Source organism: Periplaneta americana, chromosome 13 (genome assembly GCF_040183065.1).
Source record: "Periplaneta americana isolate PAMFEO1 chromosome 13, P.americana_PAMFEO1_priV1, whole genome shotgun sequence".
Taxonomy (NCBI): domain Eukaryota; kingdom Metazoa; phylum Arthropoda; class Insecta; order Blattodea; family Blattidae; genus Periplaneta; species Periplaneta americana.
The window spans coordinates 121882729-121907080 of record NC_091129.1 but is presented as its reverse complement, the minus strand read 5'-3'; the positions used below and the strand labels follow the sequence as shown (position 1 = coordinate 121907080).

The 24352-nt window shown below is 35.3% G+C and overlaps 1 protein-coding gene across 4 annotated transcripts in view; it reads left to right on the top strand.

Annotated features, from left to right (window-relative positions):
• Positions 1-24352, top strand: part of bsk (mitogen-activated protein kinase dJNK) — a 952253-nt gene that overhangs the window by 358368 nt on the left and 569533 nt on the right. For 2 of the 4 annotated variants that reach the window (XM_069843977.1, XM_069843974.1), the window contains exon 1: positions 698-922. The exons of the other annotated variants lie outside the window; for them this stretch is intronic. The gene's annotated coding sequence lies outside the window, so the exon portion shown is untranslated. Of the gene's footprint in view, positions 1-697; positions 923-24352 lie in introns of those variants that run through there. 4 annotated transcript variants of the gene reach the window in all.

The following is a 24352-nucleotide window of genomic DNA, read 5'->3' as shown; positions in this document are numbered from 1 at the left end:
TGCTTACTTTCGATAACAATGGCTGATGTCACAGAAAATATTCTACACTTTTGCTTATTAATCATGACCAAGGCTGATATGACACCAAATTTTCGACACGCTTGCTTTTTTTATAACAATGGCTGATGTCACAGAACATTTTCGACATTTTTACTTGCTTATCATAACCATGACTGATGTCTTAGCAAATATTCGACACTTTTGCTTGCTTACCATAACCGTGAATTATGCCATAGCAAATTTTCGACACTTTTGATTGATTGTCATAGCCATGGCTGATGTCATGGCAAATTTTCGACACTTTTGATTGGTTGTCATAGCCATGGCTGATATCATAGCAATCTTCCGACACTTTTGCTTTCTTACCATAATCATGAATGATGTCATTTGTAAATTTTCGTCGCTTTTGCTTGCTGGCCATAGCTATGGCTAAAGTTATAGCAAGTTTTCGACACTTTTGCTTGCTCCCCCATAACCATGGTAGATATCATAGCAAATTTTCCGACACTTTTGCTTGTTTGTCCATAACCTGGGATGGCCAAAAGAAATAGATTGTTACCATAGCAACTGAGCATTATTTTTCCAAAAGTGGTTAGCATAACCACGTATGTTGACACAAGGCAAGCAGGCAGGAGTGTTGTTGCGTGCGTCGCGACGCGCGCGCCGCCAGCGAGCGTCCCGGAGCCACTCGCCCAGTCGGCCGCTGCATGTGGTGGGTGCGGGCGTCGTGAGGCGGAGCGCGGCCTAACATGAAGCAGTGCAGAGACGCGGCGACGGAGTTGAGTGTGGACAGTGGCTAGTATGTCGGGGATTGAACACCAGTTTGCTTGGTGCTAGGCTGTTTTCTGACAGCTGGTCCCGTTTCGTGCTCCTGCAGCGTGAAGGGGAATTTGTTAGACGTGAGGTGACAAGTCAGTGGCCAGTAAGTACTTAGGATTACAGATTTGCCACTTCTAGTGCATTGTTGCCAGAGTAGACCAGTCATATTTTTGTTTATATATATATATATATATATATATATATATATATATATATATATATATATATATATTCATATTCATATTCATATTCAAGTGTTGGTAGGAATCCCTTAATCCTATAACTTATTTTATCTAGTTTTGTCGGGAATCGAACTCCGGTCCCCTTTCTGCTAGCTTGTTTTGTAACATATTTGGTCCTACTTTGGCGGATGCGCAAAATGTATTATGCGTGAAGTGAAAAATAGTGTGTAGGAAGTGTCCAGAAATTTAATTTTTTCGCTGTTTTACGCGTTGCTATCATAACAGAATTTCCAATTATTATTATTATTATTATTATTATTATTATTATTATTATTATTATTATTATTATTATTATTAATTTTATTGTTATTATTATTATTAATTTTACTATTATTATTATTATTATTATTATTATTATTATTACTGAAGAATATTTATTTATTTATCATCAAAACATTTATTTGGTTATAGGGGATTAGATACTTTCCAGTTAATTCTCTATTACCAATAGAAATAAAATTACAAAACAATTTATATGCTGTTATGATCATACCTCCACATACATATAATGCAGGTATAAATTCCATACATTACAAAATAAAATTATCTCTACCTCTCACTTTCTTGCAACTTTTTCTTCTAAAATTATATTCACTTTTAATAATTCTAAAATTCCCCTAATGTTGCTAGTACTCTGTTCAAACATTCACTTATTTCCCTAATATCTTACATTCTACTAGCTACGCTACTTTGATCCACTCTAATATAGCTTTATCAGAGTAAACGATTCTTCCTATTTACTATCATACTTCATATTCACCTTTTATCTTATCCTTCCCATCTTATTTTTTACTCGTATAATAGGGATTTTCCTAATTTCAATCAATAATATAAATATGCCGGTACTAATATAGTTACAAAAAATGCCAGTAAAAATCTAGTACTTAAACTTACAGATAAGTAATTAACTTACGTACATTTATAATCTATAACTGTTCCAAATAATAAACGCATAAAATACAAAAAATATCTTCCGGACGAGCAGAGCTCGTGTTTGCAGATACAGTAGAAAGAAAAATCTGTGGAACAGACGTTTAGTGTCAATAGAAAAGGAAAAATATAATAATTGTTTTTCCGTACTATTTAAGAGTTTAAAAGGGCGTGGGAATGAAATTTCTGTTGGATTGGTCTGAGAGACTAATTTTATATTTAACTTTCAAGAGCCATCCTTTATTGTCGTAGTAGTAATTCAAAGTTCAAAACTTTTGGTTCTAGTTCATTGTTACCACAGCAGTAATTCAGTATTTTATCTACAAGCTCTCGCACATTAAAATTACATCAGTTTTTCAAAACTTAACTTTAAGCCCAACCGTATTGTTCTAATAATAATAGTTTAATAGCTCATACATTATTACCGTAACAATAGTTAATCGTTTCATTTTTAAGTCCGGCAGCATTGTTACCATGCGAATCGACCAACATTTAATTTTACGGCTCTCGTGTTGTTACCCTAGCAACCACTGAACATTTCATTTTGAAGCCTAATGTATTGTTAACATGGAAAATTTTATTCATTTTTGGATGTGCTCTAATATTACTAGAATGACGTTCAGCTTTTAATTTTGAGTGATTACATATTGTTAACACTGTCGCGTTTATTTAATCTCTGATACTTTAATTCTTTCAACACTTCAAGACAAGTTTTGACGCATTGTTACTAGGACATCTGTCAGACATTTCATTTTAAGTACTAATGTAGACTATTGTTACCTTGAGAACTTTGCAACACCTTCATTTTAAGTTCTGACGCATTGTTTCCATGGCAACTTAAGGATTTTAGGTACTGATAAATTGTTACCGTGGGAAACTTTCAACACGTCATGCAAAAATGCTTATGTATTATTATCACGGGATATTTTTAACATATCATCCTAAATGCAAGTGTTTTGTTATGGGAAATCTACAACATTTCATGCTAAATGCTAGTGTATTGTTATCGTAGGAACAATTAATTTTCACTTTCAGTTCTAGCACATCGTCATCACAATGTTTCTTTTTTAAGTGTGTACACAGCTTACGAGCATGTTTATTGACGCGCATTCAATCGCAGAGTAAGCCTATTGAAGGTCTGTTTCCTAGTTGTTGTTTTTGGCCAACTTGGTCCTTGTATATAGTTGGCCTACTGGAACTTATAGAGAATTTTCTTACGAGTGCTGGCTATTAAGAATTTAGAATTTTGGCGCATTGTTACAATAGTAACGGCAACGTTTAATTCTCTAAATGCTAGTCTATTGTGAACAGATCAACCATTCACTTTTTTTTTCAGTTTGAATGTACAGATTCTGTTGCGCGTTATCATTAAACTTTCCGGGAATCGAATCCCAGTTTCCTTGATGTTGACTCTTTCCTGACGATAGGTTCCTATTCCCATTGCACTAGGGCACGTTATTTTTGTTGACTTACGTATAGTGAAACATTAATGACTAGTAAGTGCTTCAGAATGAAGTTCAGCAAATACTAAGAAACGGTTACCTTGACAACTACGTAGTCTTTTTGTAACGTAATGTTTTTATAGTATCCACCTTTGTTTCCTTTTTTTTTGTGCTTACGTATTGCTAAACTAGCAACGATTCATCATTTCATTTTTAGTAGCTAACTGCTACTGTAGAACTTTTTCTGACGAACTGTAAACACAGCAACTAGTTAATGTTACACTTTTAAGTCCTAGGCTATTACTACAATATCATACATACAAAATTTAATTTGTAAGTGCTAATACATTTATATTCTTACAAGTAAAGTTTTATAATTTATGACGCGTCTCTATACAGGTAAGCTGCAGTGATGCTTGAAAATATTATTATTATTATTATTATTATTATTATTATTATTATTAATATCACGTAATATTGCCGGAATCTATAACTGACAGTTGCTGTGGTACTTATTGTCTTTAAGAGAGGTTTACTAGGCATAAAATAGGAAATTCAAGACGAACCAATAAGTGCCAAGGAGTGCATTTGTTACCTTAGCAACCCCTGCAGAATTTAGTTGGTGTGAATGGACGTCACTATCTACGATTTTTTAAGGGAATAATGATCGGCAGAGGTTAGTCGCACGGCATTGGTCGAAGACTGCGATGACGTCAATGATTGCACGATATGCGATTGGATTAAGCCGTGTGCTTCAAGGAACACGTGGGATTCGCGTCAACGAACCAATAGGTGCATGTTCATTTAACGAGAGTTAACTCTCCAGAGGTTATTTATTGTGTGTGAAATGTTGGTTTGTTCATAATTAGGAAAATTGGTGCCATTTATCCCAGAATATGGACTCAAAAATCCACTTCCAAAGTGATATCAGAACGAGAAGACTAGATATTTCATTTAAAAACTTACGATTTTTTTTGTGTTTGAAGAAAAGTAGTGAGCACTACTGTGTTACAGACGTAGATTGACAGAATTTTTAAGTAGGGTACTGTAATGTAAAAAGTGGTTTTATTTATTTTCGTGAAAATACTAGATTTCAGCTTTACTATTATCGAGGAAGTGGTTTCGAGCAAGATTTCAGTTTATAGCGAATTCTTAATTTAGAACCTTCGTTATGAAGAAAAGCGAAATTGATCATCACGGAAAAGAGTGTGCTGCTTGTTAAATAGTTACTTCATGTTTAGTGATAAACAAGTTTAGCCGATTGTATATTTTGAATGTTTTAATGTGGCAGATATAAAAATTCAATTATTAAGAGTGATAAAATTCATATTTTTGAAAGAGCTATCAGGCAAGGAAATTCATTTTAATATAGTAGATATATTGAGGGAACATTGTCCTTTGTACGCCACCGTTAAAATTTGGGTTGTCGAATTTAAGAGAGGAGAAACGGAAGTCACAGATGAACACCGTGTTGAAAGATCTCTTTCTGTAGTATATCGTAACGTTTTATATTATAATAAGAGATTGGAAAGTTGTCAAACGAGGCCGCAGGCCGAGTTTCATAACCAGTCGAGTATTGTAATGTGAAGTTAGATAAGTATATCGCACAAAGTTTTATCCATTTTGATATAAAATATATTTGCACACTCATGCTTTTTTTGCATACTTACCATCATTATTGAATCCATGTAACTTTAAGATGCAACACGTTCAATGGTTACTATGGAAACGCTGAAAATAACAGTGCAGTAAGTAAATTACTTACAAAACAGTGTTGTAAGTAAATTCTCTACAAACTTAAGATAAAGTCACTTGTAAATTAAAAAAGAACAAGAACTTTGAAAGAACAAGCGGTAAGTTTATTAATTAACATGAAAATTGAACGTGAAGTTTGAACAATTTTTTAATGTTATGGAATAAAGACTGTCATTGAATTTCGTATATTGCAATAGCTTTTGATTTGTTTGGACAATGCATACACATAAAATACAGTCGTATCCAACAAATAAAGCAAAATAATATAAAAACACTGTCACCTAGAAAATTATACTTTGTCATTAACACAATGACAAACGTTCAGTTAAAAATTTTTAAATAACTATAATACATAGTAAATAAAGTAAAGATATAAATTATGATTGTGGAAAAAGTAATATGCAATACGAGCCACCGGTGTAACTCTGTCGGCTAAGGCGCTTGCCTACCGATCCGGAGTTGCGCTCGGGCACGGGTTCTATTCCCGCTTGGGCTGATTACCTGTTTGGGTTTCTTTCGAGGTTTTCCCCAACCGTAAGGGAAATGTCAGGTAATCTGTAGCGAATATTCGGCCTAATCTCGCCAAATATCATCGACGCTAAATAACCTCGTAGTTCATACAGCATACAATTAAATAACCAAGTAAAAAAAATGCAATACGCGGGCGTTAAGTACGTAAGAGAATCTGGAGAATTAAAAAAGCTCGGCGCAAGCGCCTCGTCTTTTCAAACTTTCCCTCGTCTCTGTTATAGAGCACTTACCAACCTAGTATCGCAATATAGACTACTATTTTAAATAAAAGTAATTGTATCATTTTTATTAGTTTTTAACGTGTCTTTTGTGGGGAAGTGATATTATTATTATTATTATTATTATTATTATTATTATTATTATTATTATTATTAGTTTCTTCCTGGGAGGAGCTATTCATCTATGTTTGTTTTGTTAGATATGAACACGATAGGCTTTGGTTTTATAACAGAAGAACAACAGTACTATACCATAAACTTATATATTGATGCTATGCGTGACATAATTTTGGAGATTCGACAAATTGGGCTCAAGTGTACATTATATCATAGACTTAGAAAATTTGCAACGAACGTATGAGTCACACCATTCATATATGATGAGTTGGGTATGAGGAAATTATCTGCTAAATAGATCCAATAAATGCCAGAACGTTGATCAAAAACGAATCAAGAGTGACAATTTCCAAGTCGTTTTCCCTCCATTTTGAAAAGGATTATTCTATCATATTTTATCGTATTGTAACTATGGATCAAACATGGTTCCATGACTGCAGTCCTGAAGCAAAATAGCATTCAGATGCATGGAAAGACTCTGGTTATCCATAAAAAGGAAATTTTACTTTCAAAAATTGACAGCAATGCCATCGCATTTTTTTTTTTTTTTTTTTTTTGGGAGGGAGGAAGAAGACGGAATAAGTTTGACAGAAACTTAGAACAAGGGAAATATCTGACGGGGAAGCAGCATTCTTCATTAATAGCTAAGCTTCAGGGAAAAATTGTCGTAAAATTTCCGCATGTGTCGTGTGTTCTTCCAAGACAATTTACTCGCTCGTAAGTTGGTGATTGCGTTGCAGAAAATTAATGAAATGTGAGCTTCGGAATTGATTGACCATCTCCGATATTCTCGAGATATAGCCTTGCTATGCAATCAGTGTTTTGTTGACTATTACACTTTCACTACGTCATACTACTTTTGACCAATAAAACGGTACGAAAGGAAGTCTTTCAACCATTCATGGCTGCCTATCGCACAATTTTATCGCTTCCCTAGGATTTATTTAATTTTATCGCTTCCCTAGCATTTGTTTGTTTTTATCATGTTTTTATCACTACCCTAGCATTTGTTTATTTGTTTGCCAACATTTCAAATTGCAAATTCTTTATGGTACTATAAAACATGCTTTGCGATCGTCATTTGTTTACACTTTACAGCATAGACAGTAACTGAAAATGGCGGCTCCGTTCAAAAGTTTTAGTGAAGCTAACGTTAGTGAAATAGAATTTCAGTAAGTCAATATTTTATCGTATTAGAGTACTTTATTTCTTCTAATCCATATAATAATTTTTTCTGTTTTATCACCTCCCTACCATTTATTTCTCTGTTTGCCAACATTTCAAACTGCAAATTCTTTACGGTACTGTAAAACATGCTTTGCGATCGTCATCTGTTTACAGCATAGACAGTCAACTGAAAATGGCGGCTCCGTTCAAACGTCTTGGTGAAGCTAACATTAGTGAAATAGAGAATTTCAGTAAGTCAAGTAATATTTTATTGTATTAGAATACTTTATTTCTTCTAATATTTATATAATTTCTTCTAATCGTGTAATAGTCAATTAAATCCCACTCGAGTTTTGATTTTGTCGAGATAAATCAAAACCTCTAGTGAGATTACTGTTGATAATATTTGTTACTCGTAAGTGAACTAAAATAAGGTCTGATATGTTATCATTGATGTCACTTTTAAATGTTTATTTTGATAAATATAATATATTCCAAACCATTCAAATATCTATAGATGTTTTATTTTTTGTTTGTGAAAAATGAATTACATTACATGTGCCTACTTAAACGGTGCAGCTTATTAGTAAATACATATATAAGTACATAATTAAATAAATACATACACACAAATAAATAATTAACATGTGTTAGTTTTAGGATTATAGAAATACCGTTTTGTGTGCAATCCACAAAATGGGTGCTTAACTAATTTCATTTATGCATTTTACATATTCGTTTGTCATGTTGTACTCCTTTTTTATTTCTTCCTTATTTTTCCTTTGTGTCGCCTTACATTTCTTTTTTTTCTCTCTTTGTTCATGTTCATTTTCTGCTTTCTTTGTTTCTTTTTCTCCACATTTGTTTTCTTTCTTAAAAGTCTTTATATAACAATGACACCTAAGAGAGATCATAGGTTCCTAATAGTTTCATGCAGTTACAGAGATCCTATGCATCCCTTATTACTTTTAATCGAAACCAGTACCTAACAAATAACAGAGATTGCATTTATTTGAAAAACCTGAATAGTTATATGTAACATATTCTGTAACAAATCTAACATATACAGACATATCGAATTCTTCCAGTAGAAGCCTCATTCTGCAGTGAATATTTTGCTCTCGCATCTCTCTGAGAATTTTCCATGTAGTAATTTCTTTTGTGGTGTAGTGTTATACATTGCTTGTCGTTCAAAGTGGAAATGCCTTATTTTACACTGCAGTTGAAGGATGGCTCCATTGAGGGGACGTTCTGTTGTTTTCCTGAGCCTACTAGATAAGCATGATCTACCGCATAAGGTCTAACCTTTAAATTTTATGAAGATTTTAATAGCAATGTCCTAGACTGAGAAAAAGCCGTGATGTAGCCTATGTGTTTACTGTATATCAGGTAGGAAAATTTTGACTGCTGAAATTAAAAAAAGATGCAGTTAAATATTTCTTTCAGGAATGAGGTTTGTTAAAAAGAAGACGATTAATATGAAATTCATATATTACAGCATTTTTGTTGTAAAAGCAATACTAGATTCCGGATTGAAGACAGATTATAATGCCTATACCAGTAGTCGATTTATAGTTCAGATAATTTCATCATGACATTACTGTCTTATTGCTTTCATTCATTCATGGTTTTCTGCCTAATGATAGGTTTCACCCACTCTTTCCAACACAGCTTCATTTCTTATTCTGTCTTCATTTCACACGCTCCAGTCTTCTCCATATCCACATTTCAAATGCTTTCAGTCGCTTCTCTTCACTTCGTCGTAATGTTCATGTTTCTGCCCCCATACAATGCTACACTCCACACAAAAGCACTTCACTAGCCTCTTCCTTAGTTTTTTTTTCCAGAGACAAGCAGAATATTCTTCTTTTTCTATTAAAAGCTTCCTTTGTCATTGCTATCCTCCTTTTGAGTTTCTGGCAGCAGCTCATGTTACTGCATAACACTGGATAATGCTAATTCGCATATGGAGGGACAAAATTATTATTTTTGGCGATGTAAGACTGGCAGGAAGGACTCGCCTCAGCATTCGTAATAGTTTGAATCCCGTCGATTTCTTCACAATTCCAAATACAAGTTTTCAAAGTAACCGAAAGAGAGGAATTAAAATTGAATATTGTATTGTGCCCATGAAAACATTTTCTTTGTGAATGAAATATCGTTTGACTCTTTACTTAAACGCTACTTTTTAACGAAGTTCATGCTGTTTCAAGAGTGTTCTGACTTCTCAACAAGTCATTACAGTATTATAATAAAATTAGAATGTATAATTTAATTCAGTGTGTCTATACCTACCAGAGAAGTAATATGGTCATACAGTAGAACCCCGATTATCCGACACCCTATTAACCGATTGACGGATTATCCGACTATCTTTGCCTCACTTTTTTTTTTTTTTTGCTACAGAAACATATGAAGTACCACTGTACAGTACGTTATATTAGTAGACTACGTATTTTTTTTATAGAGAGTGTTATTACAAGCTTTTACACTTACGGTCTTACAAATAAAAACTCTATATACAGAGGTTTAACTGTCTTATACAATGAATAGCTCGTTTATAAGTCGTGTGTAAATTCCTTACTAATAATCACTACATACGTCGTGTATAACAGTATAACTGTTACACAGCTACGTCATAGTTTCGTCATTACTTCATTCCAAAAGGTAATAGAATATCTAAGGTTCTCTACTGCATCCGGTAGAGCCTCTAGTGTGCCGTGTTAAGTGTCGATAGTACAACTGACGCTGATCGATTACCACACTATATTTTGGTCAAAGAGTGTAAGCTACAGCAATATTATTCTTATTTTTCTGTGCTCTTTAATTTGTCCTTCTGTGGTTACAAGGCAACCATCATCAAAAAATGAGTCTTTACGAACAGCTGTTAGAGGGGCGGCCATTTTTTCTCTATATACAACGCTTAAACAAGGGTTTTCGTGAAGGTTATATAACTACTGCAAAGCATTTCCCATTGTATAGTTACAGACTGTAAGCTTATGCAATGTTTATTAGTAACGTTTTCTGTCCCAACTCTGCATAAGTCTCGTATAAAAACTATACACGGTTTATTAGTAAGACCGTTACGGTATCCAGTTTGGTGTACTGTTCGAGTTGCCGTACCGGTACTGTACAACTTCTATATAAATTGTATTCCATGTGTGTCAAAGGAAAACGTTTTGTGATAAGTATCGAAAAAAATACAAATAATTGAGTTATTTGGGAAAAGAGAAACTGTGGCTCATATCGCATCAGAATCCGCCGAGACTGATGTTACAACTGTGCGCGATTTAATAAGAATCAATGATAAAGCATGTAAATCTATAACATGAGACCTCTACTATTCCTATCTTTCCGCTGACAGCCATTACAAGGAGTTTCCTTATCCCTTAAAAACCCGTCCTTGAAAACCGAACTTAAATTAGTGAACTTCTGATCGACTACCTAGCGTGTTAAACACAAGACTATGGAGGAAATTACGAAAGTGTAAATATTATTCATTTAATTTACGAAAATATTTTATGGTACGGATTATCCGATTTTTCGATTAACCGTCCAGTCCACCCCTTCATTACCACGGATAATAGAGGTTCTACTGTAATAGCATTAGCTAGATTTTTTTTTATTGGGAATTATTTTCGTAGATGCGTTTTGTGTGTCAAGTGATCTCCTACAGGACGAATCATTTAATAATACCCGCGTATAGTACGTAATGATGAAGTATTTGCCGGTTGTCATAACAACGCCGTTAGTCTGTTGTTTGAATATGTATAGCGCTGACCAGTCTTGGCGCCTGTTTCGACGCACTGCGACGCGTCGCGTGGAGGCGGGTTCCTTGTCCCACTTTTTATTATGTTGGCTGCATTGTGCGAGCAGTCGATGGTGATAACGGATGGCTTATGATTCCGTTGGGACGGGAGCATCAATCAGGGGACACTGCGACACTGTGCACAGTGACACATGTGTCTCAGCAGGAAAGAGTGCATCTGCGGCCTCAATTTGCTATTTTAACATAATTCCTGAAAATTGATGACTCTCTTAAGTTTAGAGATCGTATTACTATTTATCGCGTTATTAAACTGTAGAAGCTATTCAGTATCTGCGATGTGGAATAAGTAAGCATACGTGCAAAGGTTATTACAAAAACATTGGAGCTACCGAATTTGGCAGAAGGACTTCATTAATCTGAATTTCAAAGGGAATTACTCACCAGTGCAGGTTGGTTGATATTTCTGTCACAGACTGCAGCGACCGTGGATTTGTCATACTGTTAAGAGTAAATACGAGTGGCTCGTATACAGAGTGGCTCATAACCAGAGCTAGGAAGTTCGTACCAAAGCAGTAGATTTCAGTTGAGTATATCGCCTCGCCCTGCTGCCGCTCGCTGCGGATGATACACAGTGTGGTTACAGTCTACTATATACAGTCACGAAGCTTGAGTTTTGAGGGTGCTAGAAACAATAGACTGTGCCGGTACTATTTCGCATTGTCTGTAATGAGGCGATATTAGCGATCCTAGTGGTGAGCAACTATCTAATGTCTGCATATTTACTACGTATTGAGCTTCGTGACTGTATATACTAGACTGTGGTATGGTCACAAACAACGCATAATGACATTCTGTGGATCTGTGTAGAGTCGTGTATAGTTTGAAGAATATTGTTAATTTATATTAATATTTTAGGTTCTGAACAAAGTGAGCTATTCTGTTATTATTGCATTATTTACGTAATATGAATATAATGCACGATTCCAAAAAAAAAAAAAGTAAACTCACTTGTTATTAAATAATTATCCAAACAGGAGTGTGTAACACATTAGGCGAAGCAATATTTTCTCGGTTCTGACTACGCAATGCTTGTTTCTTTTAACATCGAAAATGTAGGAGACATAAGTCCACCCCTGTGGAGTAACGGTTAGCGCATCTTGCCGCGAAACCAGGTGGCCCGAGTTCGATTCCCAGTCGGGGCAAGCTACCTGGTTGAGGTTTTTTCCGGGGGTTTTCTCTCAATCCAATATGAGCAAATGCTGGGTAACTTTCGGTGCTGGACCCCGGACTCATTTCACCGGGTTTATCACCTTCATCTCATTCAGACGCTAAATAATCTGGGCTGTTGATAAAGCGTCGTAAAAAAATCTACTAAAATAAAAAGGGGACATACTGTAAAATTATTACAAACGAAGGCATTTACGGTACGATATCGAATCCACTCGGAATGTACTGTGTTTCACAGGTCTCCACCAGTGAAAAATAGAACATAACTAACTTGGCGGGAAAAAATACTAGATCTGAGAGAAAAGAACTGAATTAATTTTTCTCACAATTTTACCAATGATTTTTTAATTTATTTTGTCTATAATGTAATACTTGAATTTATCGAGTTTTTCTTTCCATTTATCCATAATTGTTTTACAGATACCGGCACGTAATGTAAAATATAAAACACATAAAATAGGAACTTTACACAATTTAATCACAAGAAACTCCTTTAGCCGTTTATTATTCAGATATTGACATAGTTTCTCAACTACAAATAAAATATAAAACGTGGCAAACACTATAGAGTAACCTATTTATAGCTAAATCTTGAATTAATATTTTCACTCAATATTTTAATATTTTATTCTTTGTAATTCAATTCACTGTACATATTTTTCACAGGTAGTGACAAAAGGCAAAGAGATAATGAGCCCATCCGTCAATTACAAGATGCAATAACTGTGCCACTGTGCATTTGGTCTCAAGTTATTGTTGGGATTCGCAAGACAATGTACATCACGTGATCTCTGTTCACATAAAAGCAATCTCCCACGGATGAGGAAAGGCATCTGTACGCAGGATATTTGGCAGAATTTTAAAAAGTGAAAAAAAAATGGTACTAGATTTTCTAATTAAGTACTAGCTTATTAAAAAGATTAGTACTGGATCTAGTATTTTTTTTAAGTAGTGGGGATGGAGACCCAACTGGTTCATCGGTATGTAGGCCTTTATATAACAGGGGCCTTGCACAACAACAAATGTAAGCTACTTTTTATATGGATATAACATTCTATGATGGTAATATATAAATGTATAAATATTTATCTATCCACGCGAAATTGTTAACTTTGGAATTAACACCATAATAATTAGCCTATATGAGCGGAGGGTGTGAAAATATAAGCGACGGAGAGCGCTATCGCAAGTCATTTATACAAGACAACGGAGACTCGTTGACTGGGCACTACCATAGAGGTTATACGCCAAAATCGGTGGCGCAGATTTTACAGCGGAATCATTTCACTTTGCCTCTTTGTTGAGGGATTGTACGATATCCACAGCTGTTTCGTTTTGAAAGGTGAGCCTGAACTTGTACAGAGGCTACGATACAAAACCACTAGGATATTTAGTTTGAATAATGATATTGCTGAATATTTAATTTACTTTCATACTCCACAGTGCAGGGAACAGCAAGAATAGCGACAAAAAAATAAAAAAAAAGAACTTCGAATAACTACTGGTAAACCACTTTGCTTACATCTGTTTTCACGACGTTCAATACTCTGGAATGTTGGAAGCTTTACAGCTATGTGCACTACATGCAGGAACTGATATTATGTTTGCAGGAACCAGAAACAAATGAACAATCAATTATAGGGCGGTCTTCTTCTACTATTACCTAGCTGCGTTGCTAAGCAGCGTTTTATTTTGTTGTAGTCAAACGTAAACATCTCGCAAGCTGCAGTGTAAGAGAGTAACATGCAAGTTATTGCCAGGCCAGTGTTTCCAACGTTACGTCCCGCCATCTGCCAGCAATTTCATTTCTAACGTTTGTAATTCGGAGTGACATATGCTAAAATACAAACGAAAAGGTGGAGTTACATTTTCTTGTGTGATGTAAACAAAAGAGTCATGATAAAAATGCAAATTTTAAGATTTTGACGGAAATATGCGCTTTCAACTTCACCGAACACAAAGAGTCGTGATTTTTGGCTTGCTACAATATTAGAAAATTTAGTGAGACTGGCAGCGTAGGAGAAGTGACATGCTTTGATCTAGGAAACCCTGAACGATATAACTTTTCATGTAAAACATTTTAAATTAAGTTGCGAGTTTTCATTTAGTAACAATTAGTGGTAATATTGAGTATTATGCGTGAGGTTCTTTTGCAACTATATTGCGGACCACAGAACGAAAGCCGATAGCCCCGTTGAGAATGCGAGTGCCGCTTAGTGGCAAGTTTATACATTTGACGCGCTGTAGAAGCGAACCTATAGAGGATTCCAGCTTAACAAAAAGCATTGGTCTTATGGGCCTTGCCTAGTACACTGTTGCCGCAAGATGCCTCCGTTAGAAGAAAGAGTGAGGTATAGTATCCCTGTCTCACTCTGTAAGACTTGCAAGAGGAGAATGTAAACAAAAACATCACACAGATATGTTTGGATCAAATTACTGTACATACGTAACAGTTAACACATTACCGTATACTTAATATCGTTTCTAAATTAATAATTTATTGTTAATTTCTTCAAAGATAATAACTTAAATGGATATTGAGTTACAGAACGTGTATTCGTAATAATGCTATTTTGAGTTTACACCAAATGTAAAGGAATCGTTAATGTAAATAGTTTATTTTTATAAAATGTACTTTCTTTAATATTTTGTAATTACGTAAAAGCAAAGACTTCAACAGATAATCTACTGTAAATGTTAAATAAGTTTCATGCTATTAAATTTAGAGTTACAAAAGTTATAGCATAATAAAGAACGTTAAAAACCAAACAGTTTGCGTAATTAATTCATTGACTACTTTACGTTTTTATCTACAGTAATTTGATCGAAACGTATTTGATGAGACGTTTTTGTTTACATTTTCCTCTATCAAGTCTTGCGAAATGGATGATTGGAGTTACACTCACCCCCACTGCGGAGCAATACCTCAAGTAGCACTGGCACTTTTGGTAGCGTTGCAACACGTTACATTTCGTATTCTCAAAACTATTGGACGTATCAAAAAACTTGCTTGACAAAACTTGTTCGCATTGACTTGATCTATTACCTATGTGAATTCCCTTAACGACGCTCGCAACTGCAGAGTTTATATCAGCGTCGCCGGTGTGCCGGAATTTTGTTTCGCATTAGTTCTTTTACACGCCAGTAAATCTACTGACATGGGACTTAAATGCCATCGACTTGGGCCGGGATCGAACCCTCAACCTCGATCACAGAAGGCCAGCGCTATATCAGCTACGCTACCGAGGCCGACAATATTGTTTTTATACATCTGAAGTCTGATTAGTGTAATATGTAACTAATCAGCGATGTATGCAATGGAGGGGGAAAGGAACTGTCACCCTACCCGATTATCTCCTGGCCTAGTTGCCTCATAACTGGTACCTTCTTAGTATCACTTGTGACGTTCAGACCTGTCTTCGGACAGTTGACTAAACAACATTAATCTCAAGTGGCTTTCATAAAAAGAAAAAAAAAATCCTTTGTCATTGTGCCTCGCACATTGCTGAGAGGTCATGATTTTGACTAAAGAGGTAATGGAAAAGTCATGAATTTGATCCATTGGAAGTCAATAGACACCCTGATATCATCCCGGAATTTTGTCTCGCAGGAGTTCTTTTATATGCCAGTAAATCTATTGTCATGAGACTTAAATGCCATCGACCTAGGCCGGGATCGAACCCTCAACCTCGAGCACAGAAGGCCAGCGCTGTAACAACTACGCTACCGAGGCCGACAAAATTGTTTTTATACATCTGAAGTTTGATTAGTGTAATATATAACTAATCAGCGATGTATGCAATGGAGGGGGAAAGGAACTGCCACCCTACCCGATTATCTCCTGGCCTAGTTGCCTCATAAGTGGTGCCTTCTTGGTATCATTTGTGAGGTACAGACCTGTCTTCGGACAGTTGACTAAACAACATTGATCTCAAGTGGCTTTCATAAAAAGAAGAAAAAGTCCTTTGTCTTTGTGCCACGCACATTGCTGAGAGGTCATGAATTTGACTGAAGAGAATTAATAATTATATATAATAAATTTTCAGTCAAATACACTTTTCAATTTGTGAAGTCAGATAATCTGTTACATCACAATATTTAATACGAAGTCACTAATATTTTCGACTTTAAAAAGTCATCTTCAGGTGCATGAGATGCAAACAATTTTTAAAATTAGGTGATAAGTTGATCTAGCAATTAATAACATAATAAGTAATGCACGTCCTGGCATTTGCATTTATATAAATTTCGTGCCTCTTGAGGTAAACTGTACATGGTAAAGCTGAACACTGATGCTAGATTCTCGTATGTATATAAGAGACAAGGAGACGGCACAGCATGATATTAACCTTATACAATTAAAGGCTAAGTATTCTCATTAGATCGTATCATTAAAATTAAATTTGTACAGTTTGATATTAACTACAATGGTTCAGTTTATTTTATGTGCATGCCAAAACCCTGCACATTGTGCAGTTGTCCCTGTGCAATGTGCACTTTCTATTCCCCTACTTGAAGGGAGTGAATCGGCTTGGAGGAGAGCGCGACAGGGCTGTACAGTACCTGCAGTATCAGATCAGCTTTTGTTTCAGTAACACAGTTTTAGTACAGTTTCTGATTGAGCTGTGACCGTGAATAAATTATGAAAAATAAAGTGAGGAGTCCACAGATATAACGAAGAGAAATCACGAATGATATAACATAATTGTTATAATGTTTTTCTCAGCCAACAATAATTATTTTAAAATGAAAAGCTTTCATCAGCCCTTATCGAGCTAATAGTTTTGTGACAGTTTAGATGAGATTGTAAAAAGATAGGTTTCGAAGTAAATCCCGAAAAGACAAAGTATATGATTATATCTCGTGACGAGAATATTGTACGAAATGGAAATATAAAAATTGGAAATTTATCTTTTGAAGAGGTGGAGAAGTTCAAATATCTGGGAGCAACAGTAACAAATATAAATTATACTCGGGAGGAAATTAAACACAGAATAAATATGGGAAATGCCTGTTATTATTCGGTTGAGAAGCTTTTATCATCCAGTCTGCTGTCAAAAAATCTGGAAGTTAGAATTTATAAAACAGTTATATTACCGGTTGTTCTTTATGGTTGTGAAACTTGGACTCTCACTTTGTGAGAGGAACATAGGTTAAGGATGTTTAACAATAAGGTGCTTAGGAAAATATTTGGGGCTAAGAGGGATGAAGTTACAGGAGAATGGAGAAAGTTACACAACACAGAACTGCACGCATTGTATTCTTCACCTGACATAATTAGGAACATTAAATCCAGACGTTTGAGATGGGCAGGGCATGTAGCACGTATGGGCGAATCCAGAAATGCATATAGAGTGTTAGTTGGCAGGCCGGAGGGAAAAAGACCTTTACGGAGGCCGAGACGTAGATGGGAAGAAAATATTAAAATGGATTTGAGGGAGGTGGGATATGATGATAGAGAATGGATTAATTTTGCTCAGGATAGGGACCAATGGCGGGCTTATGTGAGGGCGGCAATGAACCTTCGGGTTCCTTAAAAGCCAGTTAGTAAGTAAGTAAGTAAGATATTAACTATGTTAAAATGTTAAATATAATGTATAAATTTAAAAGATGGAGAAGCTGTGATGCAAATGCTGTTGGTGGGAGAGCACGCAGTCTAATTCGTCGTGGTGAATGCCATAGTTGTATAGTTGTTCAGTTGTTTGCTTCCAGACAAGGGGGCGTGTTTTACCCGACGTTACATGTTTTAGACTGAGTGAGCATTTGCATCACAGCTTCTCCATCTTTTAAATTTATACATTATATTTAACATTTTAACATAGTTAATATCAAACTGTACAAATTTAATTTTAATGATACGATCTAATGAGAATACTTAGCCTTTAATTGTATAAGGTTAATATCATGCTGTGCCGTCTCCTTGTCTCTTATATACATACGAGAATCTAGCATCAGTGTTCAGCTTTACCATGTACAGTTTACCTCAAGAGGCACGAAATTTATATAATTGTAAATGCCAGACGTGCATTACTTATTATGTTATTAATTGCTAGATCAACTTATCACCTAATTTTAAAAATTGTTTGCATCTCATGCACCTGAAGATGACTTTTTAAAGTCGAAAATATTAGTGACTTCGTATTAAATATTGTGATGTAACAGATTATCTGACCTCACAAATTGAAAAGCGTATTTGACTGAAAATTTATTATATATAATTATTAATTGTATTCACACTTTTCTGAACCAACATGTCTTTCAAATTGACTGAAGAGGTAATGGAAAAGTCATGAATTTGATCCTTTGGAAGGCAGGAGACACCGTGGTATCATCCCTAAAATTTTGTAAGAGAGCCATAGAATCATTCTGTAGGCATGTAGTGTAGCCTATACTGTAATTTTCATATAAATAAGCTCGGCTCACTGTGTGTGTAGTTCGCGCAAGGGGACCCTCACACGTAGAAGCTTTGTTTTTCATTAGCTGCTCATGCAAATACAGTAGAAGGTTAAAGTGCAACAAGCGCTGTGACATCCCGAAGACAGTGTGTTGTGATCGGACATCAGTCTGCGGTGAGGCAGTAATTCTGCTGGACAACTCCCCGACTTTGTTACTGACCGCCGTGCGTGTCATACAGAGTGTTCCCGGCAGATAGCGCGGTACTGCTATTTGTATAATGCTTCCCCAGTGAAATTTTAGTATCCATTCTCTTTTATCTGCTCCTCCCCTCATAAGAAAGAGAGACTACACCCTCTGACAGACTTCGGAGGGTTTTATCCCGATTCCAAATGCCATTTTCTTGTCTTGCAATTTACTTTTTTTATATTAAAGTTTGTCTTTTTCCTTTCCGTCCTCCCCGCTTTCCCCCTGTGTGTGTTTTCTTCTAAACACCCCCTGTGCTTGCATTCATTCCCACCCTTTTCGTGTTGTGTGTTTCTTTTCACCCCCATCAGTGTTACCGTATATCGCTCGCTCTCATGCTGAATCTTGGATCGCAGAAGAGTTCCTCTTGCTCAACATTACTTCTTGTGCGGGCACAATGAATCTCATGTAGCCTGCTTTCGGAACCTTAAGATATTTTATCCTTCTACAAATTTCCACGCTGTAGACATTAGTTCAAATCTCGACAAACCTGACTGTAAATTGTGGAGTTGTGAGATTCCTTATTGCTCTACCCCGTTTTATGCAATTTAGTTTTTATGTTCTCTTTTCTTTCATTTGTTTACTTATTTATTTCTTCAGTCCTTTCTGTTTGTTTCCTTTTCTTTATTTATGTTTTATTTCACTTCATATTCTTTCTTGCCACTTCGTTTAGTGACTTAGTTTAACTGTAAACATTCCCAAAACATATGGAATCCATGATATCATTCCTAATAAAGCATTGAAGGGTCTGTGGCAATTCTGAAAAATCATTTATATCGAATATCATAATTCCCCTCCCCCTTTTCTATTTGAAGAGTCCACTGCAAGAATGATGGTTGTCACTTTCTTATCGAAAATGAACCAAGATTGTCAATGCATAACTTAAGACATATAGAATGTACATATAAAGTTATATGGCATTAACACTGATAGTCATTGTCCAGTAATGATCGGAAAATCTCAATTAAGCTTTGAGCACTAAGCATTTCAAACTTTCAATTGCTTCTCCTGCAAAATGTATTCCAAATGACATCCATCATTCTTGCAGTGGACTCTTCATTTGTCAGTGTGTGATTGTTATAAATATATGTATAATTTATATTATTTATAAAATTCATGTTCTAAGTTCGTATTTAATTTGACTCATCTATTTACTGTAATCTGTTATTATTCTTGAATGCGTAACATTATTCTGTGTTTTTAGCAACCCAGGATGCCTAGGCAGACGATTTCTTGGAAATGAATTGTCATTCAATGTTCTGCCCAAGGGCATTCTCCAATCCTTCCTATTTCGTTTAGTATGCTGTTTTTATTTATATTGTATTGTGTTTCCTTTCTTTTGCATTTTGTCTTGTGTACTAATCTTTCTCCATCGTTCTTTTTTACTTCCTTTTTCATAATTATTTCTTTCATCTCTTTTTTCTTTTAATATCTAATCTTATCCCGTGTTTCTTTTCTTCGTTCTCTCTTTGCATTTGTTTTCATTTTCTTTCCATTTCTTCAGCTATTCCTCTCCTCTCCTCCATTATCTCCTGGCTTAGTTGCCTTATAAGTGATGGCTTATTGGTGTCAGCTATGAGGTGAAACCTTTCTTTGGACAGTTGACCAAAAAAAAAAAAAGAAAGACACTAATCATAGGTGCGTGTGTGCGTGCGTGCTTGCACACATAGTCATCTAGTTCACCATGGTTGAGTTTGTGCTCGCTTTCTGATTCCATTGTCAGCTACGTTGCAAACGGTTATTATTTCTTGTGTCGGACTCCAAAATCAGTGACTGAAGGGGAGGATTCATTCAGTAAGGGACCAGCCGATATTTTACCACATGTAAATTAATGTTAACTAGGCCTTGTTTCATAAATGTTAATGACTGATTCATGTTCAGAATTTGAGGCGTCAAGGCCAAAGGAAAGCAGCGCTGCTATGGTATCTCGTATTGATTTTGGTTTTTGATATGGTATGAAATTGGTTTACATATTTTTCCACACTCTATTAGGCCTTATTAAAATAGTGCTGTAGAGAAAGCTATGCGGATAGTAGAGTTGGATAGCCTAAATAAAGCGCGAAATGGCAGTTGCATTGAGAAATATAAAATGCGTTCTAACCACAGGTAACGAGAGAAATACGTTATTGCATATTGATGCAATGTAACGCATATAAGAGTTCTTCCCGTGCAACTTCTCAGCAAGAATATTGTCATTGTAAATTTCAGCACCGTATGGTGAAAAAGCAGTTGGTGGAATGAAAAAACAAGCTCAGAGAAAAGTGATTTGCCGATTCTGAGAAATCTATTGAATTTTTATATCACACCAATAAATTGTTTTTTTTTTCAAGTAATTTTTTTTATTTCGTTTCATTTTATTTACATTCTAGCCTAGAAAAATAGGCCTAGAAGTTCGTAAGTTTTCAAGTGAGATGATATAAGATTATAGCCTATTTATATTTCGTATTAAAAGACGCAACTTTTGACGGAATATAAATCAATGCATGTTTACATTTTCGTGAGTTCGTATAAACGGCATTGGCTCAGGTTTTTGGATCGTCCCTAGGATATTGGCACCATAATATGTCTGCGCGAACGCTCGAAGGCGAACAAGTAATGAATTTCTCATTTCCGCGATCGTATTCTGTTTCTAAGCGCTCGATACACGTCGCACTTGTTTGTCTAGCCTTCGTATTTTTAGCCTCGGCCAGTCTTCTCCACGTCTTCATCAATTTGTTAGTTGATCTGTATGCGCTATAAACTGTTGTTACGTGATGCGTTTATTCGACACACGTGTTATTGATGGACCCAGCCATGTTTGTCTCTGTTAGACTTCCCGAACATAGCTGTTTCTATAGGTGAAAAATGTTTTATTTTAATTTATTCTAATTTCGTTCACGAAGTTTATCGATATCTTACAAGCTGGTAATCGTGATTTTGTTTTATTGTCGTTTCCAATAATTAATCCGTTAAATTTCTTTATTTATTAGTCATTTTATATCAGTACTGCAAAGTTTCACTTCGGACGGAACCATGTTTACTTCAAAGCAGGGGTTTAAAGATTTATTTCCCTCGATTGTAATTAAATGTACCCCTTTGTTTTGTTTTTCTACTCTGTTATCTTGAGACAACATTATGCTGAATAACTTCCATATTTTTTAAGGAAACTTTCAATAAAGAATTACAAACATAAGTTTATCGCTTCCGACGCAGAACAAAGATTACTGTAACAACAATTATCATGTCGTTTCTGATTAGTCTGTGTAGTTTATGAGAAACATTAAGATATAATAATTATTATATTATCGTTTTTAGTGTAATTAGTTCAAAATGGTTACAAAATAAACGATAAAAATAATACAAGCTGCAATCAATGTATTTCCGAACTGCACTTGTATTTATTGTACCGTTAAACATATTTCTGTGCGTGTCATTGAAGATCATTGCTTCCATGCCTATTGATCCAGTTTGTCAAATAGCGTCAGATTGTCTTTAAGAACTGAGCTTCTACACGTAATTTTGTACAAACATGTCAAGGATCTATTGCTGTTATTCCTGACCTCTCTTCATATCCTACGTCTTAGGCCTAGTCTTCTTCTCTGCATTTTAAGTGGTGCATTTAGCATATGTCCCAGGCGTTTCCCTGGTTTTAGATACCTTCTCCGTTTCCTATGTCTTGTGTGTTGCCTACATTCAGAACAGTCCGGAAACTTATTGATTGTCCCTAGTAATTATGATCTTACCATCTCTGAATAGCTACTACAGTTTAATAAGGGACTTAACAATAATAATTAGTTGCCAAATTCTCGTCTCTGAATAGATGTTTAGTAGAAAACGAATGCTAAATAAAGCATTACAATTACCATCTTATTGTCTCTGAATAGTCTCTTTGCTATAAATGGGATACACAATGAAAAATTTCAATTAAATTGCTATTAGATCGTCTCTGCGTGCCCATTACAGTTAAAATGGCACTTCACAATTTAAAAAAAAATAGTACTGTTATCATTCTATTGTGTCTGGAGTCGTTATAGGCTATTAAAAATATTGTCAAATAAAAAAATATAGTTAAGTACTATTTTATCGTCTCTGATTAGCCTCTGTACTTTAAAGGAGATGGTAGGTAAATACAGCATTTCAGTTAATTATAATTATCATCTTTTGGTCTCTGAGTATCATCTGTATTTAAAATATTTATTTATGCAACGAGGCTAGACCTACTAAACTTGAAGGCTATGCTAGAAGTAATTTTCACGAGTTCCATAACCAAGAACATATATAGGATGTTTCAGTAAAAGCGTGCAAAAATTAAACAGGACGTAGGGGATGCTCTACTGAACGTTTTGAGATGGTGAACTTGCGATCTGCGAAGTCAGCTCAAAGAAAAATGGGTTTAGTATGTGGAAGACAGCTTGAAGCTATGTAACTCATTATGCATTTTTTTTTTTTTTTGTTCACCTGTCGTCCACAAGGTAGCTCTTGCCTTATCGTATTTACATTGTCACATGACAGAACAGGCTATGAATTAACGACAGATCTTTTCATACATTTGAAGAGTCAAACAGTACGGTGAAGCAATACCGGTACATCTGGATCCTACATTTTCTGGTCGCTGGATTGGAAGGGGAAGCCCATTACCATGGCCTTCGAAGTCAGCCGACCTAAATCCATTCTATTTTTTATATAGGGATATCTAAAATCACTTGTGTAAAGGATCCCAGTAGACATGGACATGGAATTAGTTGCCAGGATTGTAGTCGTCTGTAATGTGATTCTCCAGGAATATTATAAAGAGTGCTGTAGCACAGTCTAGTATATACAGTCACGAAGATTGAGTTGTGAGGATGCTAGGAACAATAGACTGTGCCGGTACTATTTCGCATTGTCTGTAATGAGGCGATATTAGCGATCCTAGTGGTTAGCAACTATCTATGGATGCATATTTACTACGTATTGAGCTTCGTGACTGTATATATTAGACTGTGGCCGTAGTATCTCGTACGCCGAAGTCGTGCTGCATTGTAGTTGGTTACCGTCGTGTAAGTAACTGTTATTATGTAAAAACTATGATATTTCAACTCCGGTTTGTCAGTGATATGGTACTGTACAGTAATAACTGTAAACAATGTAAAAATTAAATGTAAATGAATACGTGTAAAATTAGCTATAGCCTAAACAATCCAGGAAAGAGAATAATAGTTATAGACATGTTTAAAGCCCATTTGTCCTTACGCTGTCTTCTCAGACCCTACGTTCCCTATGTCCTGTTTAATTTTTGCACACTTTTTCAAAAACACTCTGCATACGAGTTAGATACGTTTCATCCAATGGGCTATATTTAACTTCCTGTGTACTAACTCATAGTTTCTGCTTTAGGTAACCTTTTCAGCACGCTTGCCATGAGATCTCAGTATGGACTTTTTGATCGTCATAATAACCTGTTTATAATTCTGGGATTGCAACCATAGCTATATCATGAAACTAGTTTATAATGTTATACTCATTGCATGAGTCAAT